This window comes from Myxocyprinus asiaticus, chromosome 43 (assembly GCF_019703515.2).
Source record: "Myxocyprinus asiaticus isolate MX2 ecotype Aquarium Trade chromosome 43, UBuf_Myxa_2, whole genome shotgun sequence".
Taxonomy (NCBI): Eukaryota; Metazoa; Chordata; class Actinopteri; order Cypriniformes; family Catostomidae; genus Myxocyprinus; species Myxocyprinus asiaticus.
In genome coordinates this window covers 23,039,712-23,057,058 of record NC_059386.1, presented here as the reverse complement: position 1 = coordinate 23,057,058, position 17,347 = coordinate 23,039,712, and the positions used below count along the sequence as shown (strand labels likewise).

At 36.2% G+C, this 17,347-nt stretch overlaps 1 protein-coding gene across 4 annotated transcripts in view; it reads right to left on the bottom strand.

The window, feature by feature from the left end:
* Window positions 1–17,347, bottom strand: part of LOC127433917 (disks large homolog 2-like) — a 303,885-nt gene that overhangs the window by 165,412 nt on the left and 121,126 nt on the right. The window lies entirely within an intron of this gene.

Below are 17,347 nucleotides of genomic sequence, written 5' to 3'. Positions count from 1 at the left end.
TACAGCTTCTGTCTACAGCACTTGAATTAGAAAAAAAACCCGATGTCTCCAAAACCGTTGGTGAAGATTACGTTCAGATAACATCAGTAATAAAATCTGACAACAATGGTATCATAAATTATGCTTCTGTAGCCCAAATCACAATATATATATATATATATATATATATATATATATATATATATATATATATATATATATATATATATATATATATATATATATATATATATATATATATAATTTTATTTTTTCAGGCTGGTCTAGCTAATGGCTTACGGACACTACATGACTCAAGCCCGTCTCCTTTGATGTTTTCAGTCAGCGACTGATCTGTGACGAGAAGTCTCAGATCTCACGACGATAGGTCTTGTTGTGTGCGCACTCCTGCGACAGGCCGAGACGAGTCCCAGACACTGTGACAGTTTTCAAAACTGCTTGATATCTACACCGATCAGCCACAACATTAAAACCACCTGCCTATTATTGTGTAGCTCCCCCTCATGCCGCTCATTGTACTGAGTGGTTATCTGAGTTACCTTAAACTTTATTAGTTCAAACCATCTGGCCATTCTCTGTTGACCTCTCTCATCAACAAGACATTTCCATCCACAGAACTGCTGCTCACTGGATGTTTTTTGTTTTTGGCGCCATTCTAAGTAAATTCTAGAGACTGTAAAGCGTGAAAATCCCAGGAGATCAACAGTTACAGAAATACTCAAACCAGCCCGTCTGGCACCAACAATCATCCATGCGATTATCTAATCAGACAATCATGTGGCGGCAGTGCAATGTATAAAATCATGCAGATACGGGTCAGGATCTTTAGTAAATGTTCACATCAACCATCAGAATGGAGAAAAAATTTCAGTGATTTGGACTGTGGCATTGACAGTCGCTAGAATTTACCCAGAATGGTGCCAAAAACAAAAAACATCCAGTGAGCAGCAGTTCTGTGGATGGAAATGCCTTGTTGATGAAAGAGGTCATCAGAGAATGGCCAGACTGGTTCGAGCTGACAAAGTCTACAGTAACTCAGATAACCGCTCTGTGTAATTGTGGTGAGAAAAATAGCATCTCAGAATGGTGGTTGGTGCCACAATACTAGGCAGGTGGTTTTAATGTTGTGGCTGATCGGTGTAGGCGTCTTGTCGTAATGTGTGCACACTGTCCCGACAAGTAAAAGACGAACAGTGAGCCACAGCCAATTAAATATAGAGATAGCGCAAGAGGAGGGCAAGGTATTAGGAAGCAAAAGACAAAACATTATTAAAATGTATTAAGATGAAACTTCACCCACATCTCCCTATACCCTCTGTCTTTATTATTTTAATCAGTTTTTTCTTAAATGTTTCCTTTTCAAATAGCAAAATGGGCACGAGCCATTCTTTCATGTTTATTGAAAGAGGAGAGCAAGGTATTGGGTAGAAGGAGAAAAAAATTAAAAAAATAAATAAAACCTCACCCACATCACCCTACCCGCTGGTTTTATTATTATCAGCTGTTTATTATAATTTTTTACCTTTGCAAATGGTGCCAATAAAGCAAGAAAACGGGCGAGAGCCACTCTTTCATGTTTTTTTTTACATGTATCTAGTATAAAATTTTGTGAATGAATTTCGTTATCTTAATTTTAAGATGCATTTTTGGTGATCCATTTGAAATGGGACGGCACTAAGGGCAGCTGACACGATGGTTTTTCGCCGGTTCCGTGCGGATTTCAAGGGAATAAGCGCACAATCGGAAATTGAAAAAAAGCGAATGCATGAACATGCACAGTAGGGACACATATATGAGCAGCAGGCTCAGTTACAGGGGCTGCACTAAAATAACTCAGAATTCTGCTTTAAATGTCATTTTTGGAAATATTAAGAGAAACTGTGCTCCAGTTTTCAGCACTTTCTTTCTCGTCTTTTACTTTTTTACACTTTATTATCCTTCAGTAAAACACAAACGTAGTGATTTATGTATGTCCTAATGAAATCAAAGACTCTCTCCTCGAAATCCGAACACAGTTTGGTCAAAAGTGACGACCAGATGTTACAGTGATGTCTCGCTTGTACATTTGTGATTGGAGGTATATCATGTGTACACATGGTTTCAGTCGGGGATGAATGGTTATGTAGTTGATGTACAACAAAAAACCGGACTGTGAGTCGCAGGACGCTGACTGAAAGTCGTGTAGTTTATACTTGGCTTAATGCTCATACACAGTAAACAACCAGCCGATGTCTCTATCAAAAAGCTGCTTGGCTCTTAACTGTAAGGTGGGACCATTCTTACAGCCGCTATAAGATTTTAATTAAATTAATTACGTGATACGCCGATTCATTAATCAAATTATTCACAATTCTTTGCAAATATTAGTATTTGCTGAGAAAAGCCCCAAATGAAGACATTACTCTGGCAGATGAAAGAACGGACTTGACGTTAAAAAAGTGGCAGCCCTAATGGAAACACAAGCATACACAAAGACACAACTCATTTCAGAATCTTTGCTCATCAATTGCAGTTCCTCCTGAATTTACATTCTGCAAAGCACTCACTAAACACAGTCCATGTGTACACATTAAGATTTAAGTCATGCATTCAGAAAACAGTTTTTCCCTATCTGAAAGGCTAAAATCATTTCTCGCTCTGATATGTCACTCATGGGTGAAATGCTAAAATCAATCATATATCATCTGAATGTGATAGCTGCTGAGCATCAGGAAATGGAGGCAGAAAATGTGTCTGTACACCATTATAAGACAGAGCTTTTGATACAATGTTGAACCCAGGAGCTGCAAAATGCAGATGTTACAGAAGAAAGAAAGAAAGAAAGAAAGAAAGAAAGAAAGAAAGAGAAAGAATGAAAGAAAAAAGAACTGATTTCCGAACATTAGGTAATCCTGAATTTATTACTGTTGGCAGATCAGGCATATTAAAGAGTATTCGACAGGTTGTAACGGTGAGATTAAAACAGCCTACATGTGCATTGCACAACAGTGTTAGCAGAACTCACACACACAATTACTTCAGTATTATCAGAGTAGAGCACAGTCTCTCATACACAGCCTTACAATCCCAGTTAAATTACTGACCCGCATCATGACCTTGACTACATGCGCCCCCCCCCCCCCCCCAGCACAGTTATGTCACAGAGAGTAGCTTCAAACACAAACCCAACAAACCAACCAAACAAACAAACAAACACAGGCTAGGATGAACATGTGACCTACGGGCTGTGTAACTATTATGAGCACGTACAAAGAGCAGAGGCTCTGACAAGGGTCCACAAGAAAGTAATCTGTAGCTCGAGCTCCAGCAGGTTCCTTTTACCCCTGACTGTCCTGCCTATAGCACCCTCTCCATTTACATTTAACAAAGTGACCAAATAGCACAAAAAGGCATCAACAAGGACATCATTTAAAAGGAGGGGGGGACTGAGGCTTTTATGAGTCCTTCATGGCCTGATACTTCCTTATTGATGTTCTGAAAACCTATCAGTAAGGAGAAAAACAACAGTGTTATTCGTTAAAGACAAGCTTATAGAGCTTGTCGTAAGAGCTTAATTTAATCCATAAAGTCCCTTTTAGGAGGTGTTAGGGCAGAATGTTAGCCTCAGTCACCATTCACTTTTATTTTATGAAAAAAAAATGCATTGAAATTGATTGGTGACTGAGGCTAATCTTTTGCCAAATATCTCCTTTTGTGTTCTGCAGAAGAAAGAAAGACATATAGGTTTGGAACAGGGTTGTACGTATACTTTTTTAGGTGTTAGCACTGGTGCTAGTGCACTAAAAATGCATTATCACAAATTAAAATGTATTAGCACACAGAAGAGTACAGTCGAAACTTTTAAATTATTTTATGTTTTTTTTTTTTTTTATTAGTTATTAAAAAATGTATTATTTACTACTACAACTACTACAATTTTGCTACAATTTCTACAATACATTTTTTAATGACTTATTTGATATAATAATTTTTTATTACAAAAAAATATTCATAAAAAATAATTAATGGTACTGCAACACCATCATAATCTCCCTGAATTGCCTTTAGTCCCAACCACCACAGAATTTGTCTTTCCTTATTTCCTGCTATTAAACAATATTTGTTAATAGCAAATCAGATATCAGACTCATTGGACATGTTCTTTGTTGTAAATATCCCTTTAATGTCAGGATACACCTTAGACATTGCGTTAAACAGTACAACTCAATATATCCAGATTAGAGCTGTCGAATAACACGTTCATTTACTGTGATTAATTATATGTACAAAATAAAATATAAATAAAAATCATTTACTGTAAATCTCCACTTTCACCTTCACTTTCACCTTTTTTCACATTTTGAAAGTGAAAGTGGAGATTTATGGTAAAAAAAAAAAGATATGAAACACACATCACATATAATAACAACAAAATACACATTTACATTTTATAACACTTATGAGCAGGGTTTTGGTTGAACCACTGCTGACTAGCCAATTGTAAAACGGGTTAGCGCCACCATTAATAAAATACATTGTTGTTTTTTTCAGTAGGGCTAACAAATCAAATTATGAAACTTCACAATGTATTTTAATTTTAATTTCAGGAAGATGGTGCGATTAATCAGTATCTATGAAGCAATGGTTTCTATTTATTGAGAAAGGCTGACAATCTTGAATTTTCTTCTATATGCCAGTGGTAAATTCATGAGATAACTAAGCTATAACTTGCATTGTTAGATCTCCTTTTACACATTAAAATGTAAGGAATACAGTAACAAATAATAATATTAACAATAGCCTTTCTACCATAGGGCCGAGCAGGTTTGGCACGGCAAGATTACAAAGCATTCTCGGCCCAGATTTCTCTGCACGGTTTGCTGGTGAAATAGCTTTAGTACTTGGCGATTCAAGATTGTCAATTTGACAATGCCAAGATAACTCGTTTGTTTCTAGGTAGCAGGCAAAGTTTGCTATGGTGAGGTTAATAAAATGTAATAATAAAATAGTGTATGTTTGGTGTATCTTCATGATTGTATGATGATGGTTTAATTAGAACTGTATTGCACATTGTTTTTTTTTTCACGCAAAAGTAGCAAAATTCGAGAGCTTGCATATTTGGATTTGAGAACTTGTATAATAAATATTTGTACTCGTAAGCTGAAATTTACTCTCATAGCCTCAATGTGAAAACTTGTTGAATTTTTCAATCTGCACTTACAGACAATAATTCAAACTTGTGTTCTGAATTCACAATTGCAGATAAGTAGTCACAAATGTGTAAAATGACATTCACATAAATACAACTACAGACACAAACTTGTATTACACATCAACTTTTGTACTTGAATTCATTTTCACAGTAACCACAAATTGGTACTTACAACCTCTCAAATCTGGCACTGCAACTTTAAATCTTCACGCCTAGACGTTTACTACTTTTGCGAAAAACCTGTAGCAAAACTCATTTGTGCACTTGTAAATTCTGATGCGAGAGAGCAAGACCGGTGTTTGGCGGGGGAGGGGGCAATGAAGTCGATTTGTTGGTTGATGACTAGGACGTTTTTGTTTGCGATGACATCATGCCACAGTGCCAGCCCGCACCTGTTTGTAATGGCAAAATGAATGAATTTCTTTACTGAGTAAAACCTTTAATAAAAATGTATTTGTCAACTACTACACTCACGAAATTTAGAGGAAAATTATTTTGGAACTCTATCATTAATAACATACATTGGATGAAAGTATGGTTGTTACCTTATAAATATTGCATGCCTAATAAGATCAAATAAGTGTATTTTAAAATCTTGCACAAAATATACCCTTGTAACCTACTTGTATCGAAGTATTCTGATGTGAATAACTCATGTACCTTTTGTGGGAACAGTAGTGAAAGTCCTGATCATATGTTTTTCTTTTGTGATCTTGTATCTGCTTTTTGCATGATCTGAGTCTCCATTGTTTTTCCAAGTTAAAGTTAAAATATGATTTTTGTGTCAAAGACATAATATTTTATTTTGAAAAATAAAACAGATCTCTGGAAAACACTGTCAATTTTTTTATTCTGGTTGCGAAATTTTATATACACAAACAGAAATTTCTTTAAAAAAAATTATCTATATTTGCAGAGTTCATGCTGGAAATCAAGTGCTTAATAAATGTTAAGAGATATATTAGTGAGATATATTAGTGATACAATTTTTTTTATTTCTTTTCTTGCTTGTTATGATGAGATCTTTCCTGCTTCCTGAGTGATGTGAATTTAATTTTTTTTCTTTTCTTCTCCTTTTTATTTCCTTTTTTACTTTACTTTTTGTGTACAAGTGATACAAGTGTACAAATATACAAGTCTGCATTGATACTCCTCAACTGCACTTTTCATTGTAATATTTTTGTTTTCTTCAATAAAAAAAAGAAAGAAAGAAACATTTTTTTTTTTTTTTTGTAAGGGCAAAGCAGAGCCAGTCATCGCGATGGAGGGATCTAACAATCCGAGGGTACGTTTTTTAATAATTAATTAAAAAGTATTAGAAAAGTTTTGTAAAACTCCCACACTTATCAATACATTTTCCTTCACTGATATATTAATGTATATTATAGATGAAGACCACTTTCCACTCAACAATGTAAAGTTTTACCAGGTATCCAAGTACTGTACAGTTAGTTGTCCATTAGTATGATGTCTAAATAACCAACATTCATTATTATTTTAGCTGAAGCAAGTTCGCTAATGATGATCAATAATTAAAGGAAAATGTACAGTCAGCATTATCTTAAAATAAACCACGACAAGGTGATCAGGGCCCCAACGTGAAGCGGTCTTTTATTATCACACTGAATGAGGTTTATTTTAAGATTGTTAGATCCCTCCATTGCGATGACCGGCTCAGCTTTGCCTTAACATAAAGGCATGGGTTGGTGCTGTAGTGTGACATCATCGCATACAAAAATGTCCCATTTCACTGGCTAGGCATCAACCAATTCATTGCCCCCTTCCCCTCCCCTCCAAACACTGGTCTTGCTCTCTCGCATCAGTATTTACACGTGCACAAGTGAGTTTTGCTACAGGATTTTCGCAAAAGTAGTTGCAAAAGTCAAGGCATGAAGATTTAAAGTTGCAGTGCCAGATTTGAGAGGTTGTAAGTGCCGATTTGTGGTTGTACTGTGAAAATGAATTAAAGTACAAAAGTTAATATGCAATACAAGATTGTGTCTGTAGTTGTATTTATGTGAATGTCATTTTACACATTTGTGACTAATCTGCAATTGTGAATTCAGAACACAAGTTTGAATTATTGTCTGTGAGTGCAGATTGCAACATTCAACTTCAAATTTTTATTTGACAAGTTTTCACATCAGTGCTGTGAGAGTAAATTTCAACTTACGAGTACAAATATTCATTGTACAAGTTCTCAAATCCAAATATGCATGCTCTTGAGTTTTGCTACTGATTTACCTTTTTAATCCTCTCGCTTTTTTCACTTTGCTTTCCTTTTTGCAACAAGGGACATGTATTTCCAGTGCTTTAGCAGTGCAAAATTTAGGGTAAAAGCAATCCTAAAAACTGGAATATGCGATCATCCTCCATAGCGTACACGCTCCAGTGTTTACCTCTCACGTCATCGCCAACTGACATATTTGTTACGTACATTCAAGAAGCAAAGTGGAAAAAGAAACTGTCTAGAACGGCATGGTTTCATGACAATGGTGGAAAAGCGATTAATGTACTCTCACTTTCCTCACATTAAACTGTTGCAAACTGATGTGTGAGAATTCACAGTGTTAATGCAGCAGTACTGCACGTGGCAGTGAGGATCATTTTGGTTGACTACCTAACTAATGTTTATTGACTTCTAAAGCCACTTTTTGTATTGCCAAATCAATGCTTTACTCATCTGCCACAATAATGCAATATATTTATCTGATTATATTAAATATTTGAATTATTATGTATTAAATATATAGAATTTTTTTCTCTGCAAAGATTTATATATATACATGTTTAATTGCGACCAATTCGATTAATTTATAGTCAGGTCATGTAATGACCGATTCAAAATTTTCCTCGATTGACAGCCCTAATCTAGGTATGCACAAGTTCAGTCTCTCGTTCATTTTGTTTTGCTTTTCATGCTGGCACTGCCCACATAATGATGCGTCATGCAAATTGTCTGATTATCACTGGCTTCAAAAAGTAAATGGAAAATGGGGTCAAATTTAAAACAGTTTCAACTTTGAGTGATGCGTTAAAACACTTGACCTGTGCGCAACACGGCATCAAGTTAAAGGGGTAAAGTTGTACCTTCATGCTTCACTCTATAGAGATCAATGCATTGTGGAATGTGGACTCGAACCATGTAAGAGACCTTTATTCTGCCTCACTTTCCAACTGTTAACAGAAAACAGATGGAAAGTGTGAAGCTAAAAGCCTTTAAACGAGACGCTTCTCCTTAAATTGCCTTTGATCCTCTGAAATGGATGTATAAAAGGTATACTTTCTTTGCACGCTGAAATATCAACATCAAATCAGACACAATTTTGTGGATAGCAGTTCCATCAAGGACTGAATCACGGGAAGAGACCTCGGCAATCTGCTCTTTCCTGGAAAGCTCCCACTGTATGCCATTTGCATTTACCCTCTAAAAGCAAATCAATTTCTCTGGGGGCCTTATTGTGTAATGGATTCTGCTTGAAACGTAACCTCCTTTGCCACCCCCCTTTCAGTTTTTCCTCTCTCTTCCAACTGCCTTTCTCCCTTGGTTTTGTGCCTGTGGTGGGTAATTTGGGATGTTAATTGCAGTGCATTATTGTGCCTTGTCAGGTTTGAAAGGAAGCACTGGGAAGTCAAGACGCCAACATGTATACACACACGGAGCTATCCATGGTGCTGAAACGCTATATTGTACTTCACAAAAATTATATGTCTCAAGGGGACCCGTTAGCGCGCTCTCTCTCGCTCTCTCTCTCTCTCTCTCTCTCTCTCTCTCTCTCTCTCTCTCTTGGTCAGTGACTTGCCACTTTAAACTGCACTAAAACTGAGTTATACTGTATTTTATAAATGCACCAGCCTTTCCCCAGCAATCAGCTGAACAGTAGGAGAGACTCATATGCTCTATTTAAACTACCAATGACTCACTGGTAAAAGTGGTAAAATAGTTGGCTCGGTGTAAAAAACGCTTAAAAATAGTTTTGAGTAAATTGTACTCATTTTAAGGTTGCAGGCATACATTTTCTCTTGTTTACAAAGCTGTGAAGTGTGTACTGATGTAGCCGAGGTTTGAGTCTCCAGGTGCACTCCTAGAGATTAAAGGTGGCCGGTACATGAACTCTCCGACAAAAATCAGGGACCGTGAGAGCAGAGTCATACACAGCAGCAGAGAATGAGGCTGATAAGTGTTCTGGTGTTAGATATACTGTATACAGGAGGTTGAAGACAGGGAGAGATTAGGACCCTAGCAGACCAAGTCCACCATTTTTCCCCACCAGAACAGATGAGAAAAGACACGGTATTAAATACTTAGTTACCATGGATACCTTTTTTTTTTCTTTTTTCTTTATTTTCTTTTACTTTCCAAAAAAGTAAACTTTGGTGTAAATGATTTTACGATATTAAAATACTTCTTGTTGTCCCAGTATAATGTGATGATACAGCTATAGATAGGGGTTGAATTGGGCCGGAATGGTCTGGAAATGGTGTTCCGGCACCTTCAATTAAAAAAAACAAAAAAAAAAAAACAAGAAAAGACAAAATGGCCTGTTTGTTTGCCAACCCATTCCATGGCATTTTTGGAGTACTCTCAGACATAAAGGTACTAAACTGTATGTTTTAAGGTTCAACTCTTAAAGAGACATTAAGGTACTGTGCTCGTACACTTTTGTTCCAAGAGGAACAAAACAAATAAATGTGTCTTTAAAGGTACATAATAGTTCCTTAGGGTACAATTATGTACCCAAAAAGAGATGTCCATTTTAACTTGAGGTACCATGCCCAGTGATGGTCCTTGTACCTTAAAAAGTAGCATTTTTTTCTGAGAGTGTATGTGTGTACTCCATTTTTGATTGAGCATTTATTTTAGTTTTTTTTTTTTTTTTTTTGGAAATTTTTTTTTTTTTTTTTTTAATTAGCAAATATACAGTGGGATACACTAGTGAAAATGGTTCTATTTGACACTATTAGAATTTTTAATACAAATATTTCAATTACAAATTACATTATCAATATCATCATTTGAGTGAAAGTTTGAAAAATTTAGGTTACATTTATTATGACCTTTTTTGTATTACATTATAAAATGTTACTTTTTTAGGGGAAGTGGAGTTTCGGGTACCAGAATATATAGTCTGTGATGGTGAGTCTATGGGTCAGTCTCCTATCCTGAGATCTTAACTGTGTTCAAAGGACTTATAGTTGCTGATTTTAGCATGTGATCATAACCATCAGGGAAGTGCGCACCTAGTGTGGAAGTGTCAATTTTAGCTATTTTAGGAAATCTTTACTGTTTTAATGTGCAAATATTATGTTTTATCTATCCTATTTATTGTATTATTTGGTGTTATTTGTTTTTGGTTGAGCTATTCCTTTAAAATAGTAATTTCTTTTTTAAACTTTTTTTGTACTGCCAAAAAAAATAAAAATAAAAACATGACAAAGAGAGGGGGAAAATGTAATCATTTCTTAAAATTATAATGTTTTCTACGACCCTGAATGTAATCAGCATAGTGGCCCAAAATATTGACGGAGTGCCTTTAACTTTTAAAAGCTACGATATCTGGATTTCTCTGATTGTTATTTCTATATGGACAAAACGTTGTGCAGACTGTCATTTAATGAGCTGAGCAGAACCAACACAAACATGCGGTCTCCACCAGGTCCTGGAGGTCTCCAAAACCCTGTGAGTTCAACCTACTTCGCAATCTCTCTGTCGTTTAGCACTTGCAGAGTAGCACAACCCTGTTAGAGCTACTAACACTCATTAAAGATACAGGGTGAAGGTCACACATAGCCTACATACACAAACACACACAATAACAAGGTCGGAGACAAGCGTGGGACTGATTATTAAAAACATTTCAGTCGGGCACATCTGTTACCAGGCAACTGTCAGTATCTGACTGCATTCATGGGTTCTAAAAAAGAAAACAGACTTTAAGATGGGAAGAGACAATAACAAGTGTCCTTTGTCTATAAACATCAATGCTGGGATTCAACCTCTGTGACAAATCCTAATCAATAGAGTATAGGAGTGGCTTCATGGCGAAAGTAACAAATAGTGTGAAAAGTCAGTCAAACGTATCTATAATCAAAGGGCCACCTTCAAAACATTATCAAAACCCTTATAATTCACAACTATAAAATGGATATCTGACCTCAGAAATTCTATCATCATTTACACACACTTATACTCAAAGAACTCGTACTTTCAAAACTATTTTTCTGGAATCCTTTTTTGGTTTGCTTGTATAACAGGGGAAAAAGGTGCATTTCAAACTGTGAGGGCTGATCAGAACGGGTATATATTTTATCTTTTATAATACCCAGTCTCCTTAATCTGCCATTAAGGAGACAGTTTAGTATTCATCACTGTGTTTGCTTTGTTTAAGAATGACCTTCGCCAGCATCTGTGTGAGGAAGTCATACAGAGAGAGAGAGAGTGACGGGGAGCTAAACAAGGACAACACGAGGTCTTTGCTTGCTTACATATTTTACTTTGTTTGACTGATAACAGAGACAGTAGCTACAACAACCTAAAAAATAATATACTGTATATATATATATATATATATATATATATATATATATATATATATATATATATATATATATAATATATATATAATTTGTTAGGTTAGCTACTGTCCAGCTACTGACACAACCCTCAAATTTACCCAAAAAGTATTTGAAAACAACAACAGGTAATATATTTCATGAAGGCTTGTGGATATGATAAAAAAAATAAAAAAATAAAAAGAGAGAGACAGATGGCTAACAGGTGTGACTCTCTTAACATGTTGTTCTCTAAACCTCTGGAAGTACTATCTTTATTAACTCATGGGTTTCCAATTCAAAGGATGACGCTGTTTAGATGACTAATACACAACAAATATCCATCTGTAAAATTGACCTTTTAAAGGGGTCATGACATGCTCTTTTTTTATAGCTTTATTGTCTTACCTGATATCCACTGATAATGTTTTTTTTTGTTTGTTTTGTTTTTTTTGCACCAAAACAGTCATAATTTAGTAATATATGATCATTTTCCACTCTGTCTCTGGCCCACTGTCTGAAACGCTCGGTTTTGGCCTAAGTGCCTCCTTAAAACTTCAACGTGAACACCCACTGTTATGATTTTAATTGCCCCATCCTTCAATAATAGTTGCTTTGCAAAGCTTGAATCGTATTATGACTGGTTCACAAGCAATCAACGCTGACATCAGCCGAAAAAAAACACACAATCCATGCTGAAATACGGTGAAGATACATCCACATGATGCACACACATAGTCCAAAGCACGGTGTGAACTAGACACACACATATAAAGCATCATATCGCCGGAAAACGTATCAAAAATGGTCAAAGATATACATCTAGTGCATGTTTTCATACACCAAAAAATAAAAATAGCACAAATGGGTGAAAGAACGTGTCCATGATGCGTTTGTGCTCAAAACAACAAGAGGCAGCAGCTGAATGAAACCAAATTGAGTCTCTTCTTCAGAGTTGTAACTTGACACCACATCTTTTAAAAGTGGTGCAAGATATACATCAAGCGGTCAAAGATGTCTGTCTAGTGTATGAATATATACAAAAATAATCCAAAATAGTCCAGATGGGTCCCTTTTGGTGTTCAGAAAAAGTGAGGCCACAATGTTCTGCTCTCTCTCTCCGAGTACGAACTGAGCACCAGTTGGTGGGGCCAAGGGTGCGTTGATTTAAAAGTAGGTGTTGATGTTTTTTCGCTGTAGATGTGGTCATGACTTAATGTACCCCTAATGATGTAGGAAAGTCATGGAAATAGAAAACGAGTCATTTTTTGCAGCTTGGTTTCAACAAATGCTTTAATTGTATTGGGGATTAAGTTTTGAGTTCTGAAATTTACAGTATGTTTTTATAGTAGAAAGACCTCTTATATGTCAAAAAATCAAGTAAAATGTGTATTTCTAATGTCATGACCTCTTTAAGGATCCGTGTCACCATTCTAACTCTGTGAATCAGTTTCCACTGAATATGATGTGGATGATAGCAAAGAAAGTCTTAATGGGGGTCATTGTTTACCTGTGGATGGTACCAACTTTGGGCTGTTTCAAAGCAAGCACTACAATGATTATTGCTCATACTTACGGTTAGGAATTTGAACAAACCTCTAACCCTACGATTTTTCATCAGAAAATGTACAAAAAAAAGAAAAATAAGTTATTTCTGCAATTCCATAGTGGTGCAAAAATGACACACAATAAGCAAAAATTGAACATTAAATTAAAAATAAAACATGTTTATTGGCCAAACAGCTGCTGTTTTCTGTCCACACTACATAAACACCACACCTGCCTCCCGTAAAACTCTTCATTTGATGTGACTAAAGCAAAATCGTTCATCTCTTGAATGTGTTTGCCTAGGTGTGTATGCTATTGGAAACCTCATGAGTCGTGACTCCTAAAACCCCTTCAAAATACAGAGTCTTTGAACAGAGTAATGAGTTCATCTCCATTTTTTTTTTTTTTTTTTTTAAATAAACCCTGGGGCCAATTTCATTAAGCTCATGCCTCAGGCCAGACATAAGCACTTTAGTTAAAGTGATGTGACAAAAATGAGAAGACCTGAAAACAATTAGTATGCTAATGGAACAAATTCAAACTCCCTGACTTCACGTTACACACTCAGAGAAAATAATGCCTGTTTGTGGTAGATATTCTGTCCTTGTTGAGGTGCAACCATGGCAAAATAGCACCACGCATACTGAATGTGGACTAAGACACGACAGTTGTGAGAAGCAGGTTAGTAACAATTTATACATTTTCATTGTCTACTAAGGTGTTCTGAGTCATTTTCAGTAAGTTGCTATGCAGTTGCTAGGGTGTCATGGGTGGTTGCTAAGTGGTAAGTACGTGCTTCATTACACATTTGGCTGCAGTTTCCCAGTGAATAGACCAGCGGGGGGTGCCAAAAGTGAGTGAAATTATGTTATAATCAGATGAGGTTTTAAGGGTGAATATTAGGTGGATGTTTTAATGAGTAAAACATACCTCCCTAACCTAAAACTGTAGCCTACACCTAACCAATAGTATCTTAAATTTTTTTTACCCTTAACCAACAACTAAACATAACTGATAGTGTTTTAAAAGCAAATTTTACATGAAAAGCACATTTACTGAAGCAACCACGTCATTTTGTCGCTTCTATGGCAAGTTTCGCTTCACATTCACTTTCGTTTCGAGCGTCCATGGCTGGGCTTGAGCCTCGGTCTCTGAGTCCAAAGTCCCACAATCTATTAGGTGAGCAGGTGCGGAAGCTAATCATGTTAGAATACATGTGTAAATGTAGGTGAGTCTGTTATACAATTGTTAAAATGTATTGTTTTTCAAATGATGCATTAGAGTAAGTGTTTTGATATAATAACATAGCAGGGTGTGAGTAATAGTGCAAAAAATAAGATACATACCCCAGATGTGTGGTTGTTACTCAGAAATATCAGACTGCTAGATAGCACCATTGACCAATCAGAATAGTGTATTCCAGAGACCCGTGTAATAATCGATGATATATGCTTCTACTGAAGCCATCAGTCTGCGTTATTCAACTTTATATAAAAAAAAAACTTCCTGGTTAAGAACTACACTATCCATGACCCAGCAGAGAAAGATCCACCAATCAGAGAATTGCGGCAAACAAAAAAAGAGCTCAGCAGTGACTGCCCACTTCTATGATGCACTGTTAATGATGCAATCAATTCGGTATTCCTACGCTCAAACTACTTGTATACTTGCAACTATCTGAATATTTAAAAATACAAATCAAAGAACATTGTTTCCATCTTCCATTTCCATTTTTTAAGTACACCTTTGTCTTTTTCTCCGATTTTCAATCAAATCAAACTTTCAAATTAAAGTTTGTAATGTTGTGATTGACTTCAGAGCTGGGTAGTTTGGTGCATGGCTTAGAATGCTTTTATGAAGTATTGTACAAAATCCCTATGGTAGAAATGAATAGGAAAAAATGTATTGGAACCAAGACAGCTGAAAAAGTAGACGGGCACTGTTGCGCTCTTTTGACTGTTAAAGAAATGTACTTTTCAAACACAAACTCCCTTTTTTAATGGTAAATACGGCAACACAGGAAAGAAAACTCTCGCTCATCAGGCAAAATCCCTAACCCTAATGTATGCATATTTGCAATAGTGCTGCTTGCACAAGCACCACTCAAATTAATTTTGGATATTTCCTCATGTTGACAACTGTATAAATTAAATGGATGTAACTGTAATAAATGATTAATTAATGTATTTAGGTCTTTCTGCACCTCTCCTTCCCTTTGTTTTAGCTGTCTTCCCGTTCCACCTCCTCACCTCCTCTTTTATTTCTTTTTCAAGGTAATTGCCTGATCTCTAATTCCACCCAAGGCTCGTCTCCCAGACAATCAGTCCTTCACTCCGACCTGGGCACAGAAACAGCCCTGACTCTGAAGTAATCATTTCACCAGGGAGCACAGATAACCAAACAATCACAATTAACCCTCAGCCTTTGGAGTCTCTCACTCCTTTTTTTGAGATGTGCTTTCTCTGGACGAAAAGGGCTCTCAAATCACACTGATTCTGCTAATAAATATCATGCCTCCCCCATGCTGAGCTGTGCTCATTAAAAGCACAGATGTTTGCTTGCAGACTCCACTGGTGGATGGCTCATATCTGAAGTAAAAGGTGCGTGTCCTTTCTCGGCTTTTACGAAACTCAATAATGCAACCTGAGGATCAATATCATGCCATCCGACTGTCAAACCTCTGAGATGATCTTCTGCAGCCGTACAATTAGTGCATTGCGTGAAAGCTGCTTTTCAGTAGAAGGAACTGGGGCTGAAGACAGACAAGCTGCACAAGCTGATTCACAATGTTTAGCCCTGCAGTGACTCAGCAAGAGAATAATGGAGTTACATTTTTCTCTCACCTCTTGGCATAAAGACTAACACTCACTCTCCCGAGCCATGAGGGGATGGCAAGGCTGGAAACTACACGCAGGGAAAGTCAATAGTGATTAAATCAAGTTTGGCTGTTGAATAGAGTGAATCAAGACTGAGAGCTCCTGCTCATCTTGCATAGCCAGACTTTTGATGATCGGCATTAAATCTGATCAACGTCACAGATTATTCTGGCCAAAATCTGCTCACTTTGACAGGAAGGGGTGTTCTGTATAAAGACCAACCGCACTTTGCTTCTATACAAGATCTGAAATCGAATGTAACCCTGAGTGGAAAACTAATATTTAGGTGTGCTAAAGGTTATCTAATTTACTGCATGTTTGTTGCTGTTCTATGGATTTACTTATATCTCAGTCAATCCTGAGGTGTAAAAGATCTCCACGTAGAAGCTGTTAGCTAATTTTCAGTAGGGTGTCCCTTGCATGAGGGTGGAGACTTGGAGAGGACAGGCTGTCATGATGACGGTCTACTGAGGCTGATGTATTAGCACAACTGACAGACTGAAGAGGAGGAGAGAATGAGTGAAGTGTGCTTAAGTGTGTGAATGTTTACTTGTGTGTGGGTGCACTTGAGAGGACCTGGAAGGCCTGATAAGGCAGGGTGATACCAGAAGTGTTACATAAACTGTACCTGTCATACAGACTGTGTACTGCCTCTGACTGCTAATGCGAGAACACTGCACATACGCACAAATACACACACGTACATTTACATACACTGCAAAAAATAAAATAATTTTCGAAATCAGTAAAAAACAAAATACAGTAAAAATATATCTCAACATCCTTGAACAAGACGTGTTTACTTTAAAAAGCAAGATGAAATAAGACAATAAGTCTTAATAACTTATATTAAGGAATAGGATATTAAGCCTTAAAAAATAATTGCCAGTGGAGTAAGATAAATAAACATGTTTTTCCTTTGAATTAAGTTTACTATTCTTACCCCATTGGCATTTTTTATTTGTTTTTCTTGTTTTAAACATAAAATCGTAGTAATATATCTCTGAAAACAAGACTTAATATTTTATGTCATTTTGCTTATCAAGTAAGTCTTGCTTAAGTATGTTTAGATATTTTACTGGATTTGAATTTTCTTTTTTCTTTTTTTTTTTTTGCAGTGTAGCAGTCTAAATGAAATCATAACAAAAACTTTTATTGCTTACTTTTTTATTTACTTTTT